This window comes from Sinocyclocheilus rhinocerous, unplaced genomic scaffold (assembly GCF_001515625.1).
Source record: "Sinocyclocheilus rhinocerous isolate Xijiao unplaced genomic scaffold, SAMN03320098_v1.1 scaffold1853, whole genome shotgun sequence".
NCBI classification, from domain to species: Eukaryota; Metazoa; Chordata; class Actinopteri; order Cypriniformes; family Cyprinidae; genus Sinocyclocheilus; species Sinocyclocheilus rhinocerous.
In genome coordinates this window covers 325,806-334,509 of record NW_015640075.1, presented here as the reverse complement: position 1 = coordinate 334,509, position 8,704 = coordinate 325,806, and the positions used below count along the sequence as shown (strand labels likewise).

General features: G+C 41.2%; 1 pseudogene; it reads left to right on the top strand.

Moving 5' to 3' along the window:
• The first annotated feature begins 99 nt into the window (after positions 1-99).
• Positions 100-3,556, top strand: LOC107752504 (beta,beta-carotene 9',10'-oxygenase-like; annotated as a pseudogene).
• Positions 3,557-8,704: the final 5,148 nt, after the last annotated feature.

Here is an 8,704-nt window from a genome sequence, read left to right as displayed (position 1 = left end):
ATGCGCGCGCATCATGGTTGCAGAAAACCCGGGAGAGATAGCCTTTACAGCTAGATAGCTTGACATCTAATCAATATAATTTATAATCTTTTTAAACCCATGAATTTTGTACCGTATCCGTGAAATTCTCTAGCTGTAAAGGCTATCTCTCCCAGGTTTTCTGCAACCATGATGCGCGCGCATCCTGAATGTTTACAAACCGGTAATTGGTCTATAGCCTAAGCTAGCACAGAGACCAAATTCATGCGCAGAATCGACCCTGTGAGTCTGGAAACCAAAGAAAAGGTATATATGAGTGTTTCACAGATGAAAAATTTAATTATATAACACACAATGTTTTCCTAAAACAGTTATCTCTATGTGATTTTGTTTTTGAAAGGTGGATTGGTCAAAAAATATTGCAATTAATGCAGCAACAGCTCATCCACATCATGACCGTGAAGGAGCGACTTACAACTTGGGAAACTCATATGGCCGAAGAGGTGTGATGCCTCACTTGTGCTTTTTATATAACAAACTCTAATGGCTTCTTTTTGTTAATGTTTTCAAACCAAACAGAACTGCAAAAATAATGACTGTTCTAAACCAAAGCACTCCACCCATCTGCCACTGGTCAAACAAACACATGTTCCCACCCAGAAACACTTAAGCCAATGTTTTAAAAGCACCACAGAGCCACACGTTTTGGGAAAATCAATATAGAATGGCCACACTTCACCTTCTATTCTGATTCTCAAAGGCTTCTTTTACCATATCCTCTGAGTTCCGGCAGGTGAAGGAAAGAACGATGCTGCTGATCTGTCAGGCGCAGAGATTCTTTGCTCTATTCCTGCTTCTGACCCCAGGAAACCATCATACTACCACAGTTTTGGTAAATTTGCCTGCCATGTTTGCATTTTTAGATAATCTGATCTGCCCTTCTGGTTCTTTATCCATCTGTAATATTATAATAATTATTTTGCATTTATTTATTTTTTTCATTTTCATTTATTTTCCAGTATATTGTAATCTTCACCAATGGAAAATAATGAATTTTTTCTGTTTTTATTTGAAAGTGTTCGTTCATTTTTTTATTTTTTGTACCTTATGTTTGCAGTCATGTCGGAGAATTACATAGTCTTCATTGAGCAGCCGATCAAGTTAGACCTGCTGAAATTCATGCTGTACAGAGTTGCTGGAAAAAGCTTTCATAAAGTCATGTCCTGGAACCCTGAACTAGAAACCATCTTTCATGTGGCAGACAGACGCACTGGCCAGGCACGGCAGAGTCTATCCCAACATCATACTGACTGACTTCTAATTGTGGGCACTGTGTATTTCTGTCGCTTCACCTCTGACATCCATGTGTTCATCCCTGCAGCTCATCAAAACAAAATACTACAGCAGTGCCATGTTCACGCTGCACCAGCTTAATGCATATGAGGATAATAGATATTTGATTATGGACATGTGCTGTGGAGATGATGGCAATGTGATTGTTGACTTCACAATGGAGAACCTTTGGGCATCTGGAGAAGAACTTGACAAGGTAATACCTTCACAATCCAAAACATGTCAAATGTCGATAATACTGACCTCTCTTTCAGTTTCATATGAATTTAACTTTAACAGTGTTTATCTATTGGCTTTTCCAGTTCTTCAATTAATTGTGTACAAACTTACCATGGCGATATGTACTGCCTCTGGACATAAAGGAAGATGAGCCTAATGACCACAGCCTCATCAATTTGCCATACACCACTGCCACTGCTGTGAAGACTATAACTGTGGTATGTGAGCAAGAGGTGGAGAGAGAAGAGGACTGAAAACAATAATATTTATGAACATCAATAACAGTCATTTCTCTTTGGTAATAATAGGTATTCCTGTTCCATGAAGATCTTTACAATGATGACCTGTTGCAGTATGGTGGTCTTGAGTTCCCACAGATTAACTACACGTATTACAATGCTCGTCCTTATCGGTACTTCTATGCCTGTGGCTTTGGACACGTATTTGGTGACTCTCTGCTTAAGATGAATCTAAATGGAAAGAAGCTTAAGGTACCAACTTAATTTAAAATAGAATTATATGAGATGAGTTTGAGAGTTCACTTCAATTGAGAATATAATATTTGATCTGTCTTGTTGTCTGTAGGTGTGGCGCCATGCTGGTTTGTTCCCATCAGAACCAGTGTTTTTTCCAGCACCTGATGCTAAGGATGAGGATGATGGTGTGGTCATGTCTGTGGTCATTACACCAAGAGAGGTGAGTTTCTTAGTGTCATCAAAGCTCCATTGGCTTCCTTTTATGACATGTTAACATATTATATAAGTAATATATAATATATACTTAATTTGGTGGACACCCCGTATGGCACTCATGGACTCTTCAATGAGATGAGCTAAATTAGAAAATCACCAACTCAGATAAACTCATAAAAGTGAAACCAGTAATCATTAGAATAATCTTTATTGTGTGTTGTGGTAAAAGTTTTATTTTTACTCTACATATTTTGTATATGGCTAAGTGACATTAAATATTTTGGAAAAAACTGACATGCCTGTTTTGTGATTAACTATATTTGCTGTATTTTAAACAGCATTTTGATATTTATAATTATTATGCATGCATTTCTAGGACCTCATTAACCGAGAGATGAAATGGAATATTTGTACTCAATGCTGTAGGACCATCTAGTTACAAGTTAATGTTGTAAAAGAACATTTTATGCATCGACTACCCTTATTTTGTATACAGTGTCATTTTACCCTTATTTTGTATATATTCTTGCGGTTTTTAAATATCAAAATAAAGTGCAACAGACATCGGTAGAGGATCTAGAGAGAGAGAAAAAACAACAACATAATATCGACACAACACTGAAGAGAAAATAAATACGTGTCCAAGCATGATCCAAATAGCTTGCTTTATCTTCTACATTTGTGTATTTCATTCTAAGCAACACAAGTGTGCTCCAAATCACTAGGTGGCACTCGTGGTATACGGAAGCGCTGGCTTACACTTCTGTTTTTGACTTTTTTAATAAATAAAATAAAAAAAATTTACTTTTTGCAAACAACTCTGAAAGCTTATACAAAACTGCTGAATTTGACAAACCTGTAAAAAATACACATCGCTGTAGCGAAGAAAGTGTTTTAGATGTTTAGAGCAAAGGTGTGTTAACATTCAGTAGTTCATTTGTAACAGACATTGCAAATTCAGTGATTTCTAATTTCAACAATCTCAATTGTACATTAAAGACTATTCAAACATATGAACGTGTTTAGACTGGAAATAAAGTAATGTATTTGCAAAGAAGCACAAAACGTATCTTCAGACTGTTGGTAAGACCTATTTTAGTAAACTTAATTTAAATGTACTATTATGCAACCTGACCTGACATTCGGTACACGTGGTGTTTTAACTATTTACTTAGTTTGTATTTTGGTCAATTACTGTATGTATTTTCAAATAGGTTTTCACCTGTAAGTATTAAACTAGAACTATTCCTTGAGCACAGACCTTTACAGGTGAGGATGATCCAGACTGCCTGGCCTTTGTCTTCAAAGCCTAGCCGAGAACATGAAGGAGATGTGGCCGAAAGATTATGCCCAAAAATACAGGGACCAGTATTTCTTCAGATACGTTATGGGTCCCTTCAGCTCATTACGTGAGTATTGCAAAGACTTGTATATTAAAGTATTTATCTTATATGTGTGTTTCTCTTTCAGCTGGTGAATTGCTGGAAGAGCTGTTGTGGATCCTGTCCTCGCGGAATTTGTTGGCACGTGCTCCTGCATCTGAGCTGGCTGTCCCTCACATCAGCTTGCAGCCTTGTCAGTGCCAACCTCTGCTCTCTTATCCAGATACGCTATGAATCGTGTCATATATGAGGACGACAAGAATACTGGCACTCTTTGTAAGCATATCGTCCAACCTACAGGACCTGGTTGAACCCACGTAAGCCCAGGGGGCGGTGGCTCTGCCTGTGTCTCATCCACACCAAGGGCGGGGCGGAGCTGACACTGTTCAGACACAAGAGAACATGAATGGTGGCGGTCATCAGCGCCGGGACATCACATGCAAATTACTGAAAAAAATTAACTTCATTCGAAATTATGTGTAATGGGGCAATGCAGCTGGTGCTCTAACGAGTATGAGGCTCACGCTGTTATGTCGATCACATTGCCACTGTATCATAATAAATGTTATGAACTGACAGGGACAGCATTGAGGGCAGAGCATCAGCGCAGGGGTGTACACAACATAGTTGAAACCAGGCATATTGTTCAGATCATGATTGAGGTTGGGTGAGCAATTTCGCTGCTTGCACAGATAGTACATGTGAGGTGAGTGACAACACATCTAAGTTATAAAACCGCATGAAAGTGTCGGGTGATGATACTCCCCCTTGTGGAGTGGGCTCGTACCCCAATAGGACATTCCACATTCCTAGAGACATAAGCCAAAGCAATTGCATCGACAATCCAGTGTGACAGCCATTGCTTAGACACAGGCAGGCCTTTCATGCATCCACCAAAGCATACAAATAGCTGCTCTGAGAGCCTGAACTGTCTAGAGTGCTCAATATATATGTACAATGCACGTACAGGGCACAAGAGCATATTAACCATCCTCGGGACGAAAAGCTGATAGTGTTATGACTTGCGGTTTAAGTGGTGCCAAAAGCACATTAGGTACATAACCCTTCCTAGGCTTTAAAGTGACACTGCAATCACCAAGCCCAAACTCAATGCACGAGCTGTCAATAGGATATATGTCGAACGTCACCTGACAAAACCCGGAAAACAGGTCTGTAGCGTCTGCGTAGAATCATGCATGATCTTTGGGGTTTTATGGCTTAAGAGACCCTTTTAGCCTTTTGACATTTGCATATAAATTACGGTCCTGGTCACAGACTTTACGTTTGTATGGGGGTCTAAATTGCCAAATGGTTCCTCGACAGCCGTAATAAACAATAGTGATATCTATGGACTTTTAAGATAATCAGTTAAACTAGCTAGCTGTTTTTATTGTTGATGTTTTATTCAATTTTTTATATAAATGTTAGCGAAAAGACTAACAATAAAAAACTTTTAGATATCATTCCGCATATGTGATGGACATTGGTTATGATAATCTTTGGCATCTACTTTGAAGGCATCTTGAGTAAAACTGCTTCATATTTAACTAAGCATATGCAAAACGCTTGAACCGGAAGTGGCGAGACCAGGTTAACAGAATACGGAAGTCTGTTGCGCATAACCCCTATTGACAGTGCCTGCAGGTCCCCAACTCGCTTAACAGAGGCTAATACAAGCAGGAGCACTGTCTTGAGAGAGAGCACACGCAAGCTGGCAGATTTCAATGGCTCGAAGGGGGGCCCGGGAGAACATCCAGCATGAGTGGCAAGTCCCAAACGAGTAGAGTGCAAGGGCGAGGGGGGTTCAGTCTCCTTGCTCCCTTTAAGAATCTAACCACTAAGTCATTTCTACCCACTGGGCAATTATCCATGTGAGTGTTGAATGCCGTAATTGTGGCCACATACACTTTCAATATGTATGGCGTACATCCACTGTCAACACGTTTTTTTTTAGAAGGGAAAGCATTATTAGTATTGGGCAGTTAGATGGGTCTTCACCTCGCAATCTGCATCAATTTGTAAAAACTCTCCATTTGTGTAAATGTAAAGATGCCGTGTGGAAGGAGCCCTGGGCTCGGTGATGGTGTTTAACATAAGCTGAGAAAGCTTATGCCGCTGACAAAGCCCTGTTTAGCAGCCAGACATGAAGATTCCACAACTCTGGGTTGGGATGCCATATTGTTCCCTGTGCTTGAGAGAGGAGGTCTTTCCTCAGTGGGATAGCCTACGGAGTAGCTCTACCAGCTCTGGGAACCATGGCTGGTTGGGCCATTTCGGTGCCACCAGCAGAACTGGTTCCCTCTCCTCCCTGATTTTGCAAAGCATGCAATGCAGAAGTTTCACTAGGGGAGAGGCATACTTGCGCGCTTTCGGCCAGCTGTGTGCCAGTGTATCCACCCCCAGGGCAGACAGTGAATAGAACAGCGGGCAGTGAGTGTTCTCCACAGATGTTAAGATACCTGCTTCCGCTCTACCGAATATGCCCCAAATCATATTAACAGTTAAAGGGTGTAAACTCCACTCCCCATGGATCACCCTGCCCCTTGATAGCATGTCCGCAGCGCAATTCAGATGTCCAGGGACATGGACTGCTCAAATGGAGAGGAGATGCTGATCTGCCTATAGAAGGAGGTCTTTAGCTTGCCATAGCAGAGGTCACAAGCTCACACCTCCCTGGTGATTTATAAATGCTACCACTGTCGTGTTGTCCGACCTGATAAGAACATGTTGGTGGAGAATATCCGGAGAAAATACTCGAGAGCTAGATGAACAGCATGAAGCTCTAGGCCGTTTGTGTGCCAGGACTTATCTGTTTCTGACCACATCCCAAAGGCCGGTTTGCCATTGCATATGGCTCCCTAGCCTGTGCCCGATGTGTTTGTGATAACAGTCTTTCTCCTGATCACCTGGCCAATAGGAACACCCTGGCGACACAGTGCCATGGGGCACTTTGACAGGCAGGGTGCCTGCGCGCCACGTGCTCTGTGGCACACGGCCTTTTTAGCCAGAGCTGTAGTGGACGCATATGCAGGAGCCCTAATCTGCACACTGCTGAGTTGGCAGCCATCAGTCTGAGCGTCCTCTGAAAACATTTTAGCGCAGGATCTCGCCCTAGCTTGAAAACTGCAAGAGAGCTGACCACTTTCTGTGAGCGCTCCTCTGAGAGACCCACTTGCATAGTGATTGAATCCAGCTCTACTCCCAAAAAAGAGACGTTCTGTTTCGCCGTCAGCATGCTCTTTGCAAATTCACAGTCAGCCCAAAGCTCTGAAGGGGAGCGAAGAGTCTGAGCTTGTCATGCTCTCTGATTGGGCTAAAATCAGCCAATCGTCTAGGTATTTCAGGATGCACATTCCACGCTTCACGTTTCAGAGGAGAGAGAACCCCATGTATGCATTTGAACGTTTGTGGGCCCAGTGATAACCCGAAGGGTAGTATACTGGTATGCCATCCCCTCGAATGCAAATCTCAGGAAGCACCTGTAATGAGGGGCCACCTAAATGTGAAAATAAGCATTATTTATATCCACAGAGAGAAACCAATCTCCCGGCCTGAAGTGCGAGAGAATTTGCCTCAGCATATTCATTTTGAATGAACGCTCACTGTGCAATTCAATGGTCTCAAATCCAAGATTGGGCAGATTCTGCCATCTTTCTCTGGTACCAAGAAATAACGACTGTAGGAGCCACTCTCGCGATCTGCGAGGGGCACTCTTTCCACAGAGCATTTTGCAAGGAGGCTGTGTATTTCCTCTCACAGAACTGAGGTATTCTGCAACATGTACAGTGTACAGTGGACATTAAAATGGGGCAGCCTGCAAAGGAACTAAAGTGTGTAGCCGTTCTTTATTGTTTTCATAATCCACTCTGATACCCCTGGAAGTGCTTGCTACACTTCTGTGAATTGTGACAACAGGTGGGTTGCACGCTGTGAGAAGTAACTCACTGCTGGGAAACGAGGAGTTTGATACCACATGAGCGTGAGAATGAGTGAGAGCGGGAGGAGAATCCTGAGTCCTGAGGCTCATGTCTCTGCAGTGGGGGCAGTCCGAACCCCCAAGCATCACCTCTACATGGCACGTCTGGTGACCATTAGATGGTTTGATTCAGTAGCGATTCAGTAGATGTGAACACGCACGTCTGTTGGCCATCAGATGGTTCGATTCAATATTTATAGGCTATATTCAAGACACATTGCTGTGACATTTATTAGCAACACCGACATAACAGGAAAGCTAATGTTTTCTGTTATATTATGTAGGGATGTCCCGATCAGGTTTTTTTTGCCGTGTCATTGAATAGCCTATTGAGTATCTACCGATACGAAGTCCCGATATGATACTTGTATTTTCCTAGTGCTTGGTGCACAATTCAAGTACATAAGGTTATAAAGTTCAAAAATCAATCCAATTTGTACTTTATGCTGCGGAACTAGTAAAGGCATTAATATGTTTTAAAACAAGTAAAAACAGAAGTGGTAACCAGTTACAAGTTATACAGTTATACATTTTGCATTAATTTTAATACATTAAATTTGAATCATAATATTGACAGAAAAAAAGCTCAAGAACATTTTATGCATCAACTACCCTTATTTTGCACACCGTATAATTTTCCCACATATCCCTGCTATTTGGAAATAATAAAGTATCTAGAGAGAGACTATATTTAGAAAACATTACATATATATTTAGAAAACATAACATAATAATAATAATGATAATAATAACATGAATAAATAACTGAAGAGAAAATAAATACTGTGTCCAAGCATGATCCAAATACTTAGGGGATAGTTCACCCAAAAATGAAAATTTGATGTTTATCTGCTTACCCACAGGGCATCCAAGATGTAGGTGACTTTGTTTCTTCAGTAGAACACAAACGAAGATTTTTAACTCAAACCATTGCAGTCTGTCAGTCATATAATGCAAGTGAATGGGAATCAAGGCTTTGAGTCAAAAAAACATACACAAACAAAACCAAATGAAACCCTGCGGCTCGTGATGATACATTGATGTGTAAAGACACGAAAAGATCGCTCTGTGCAAGAAACTGAACAGTATTTATATCGTTTTTT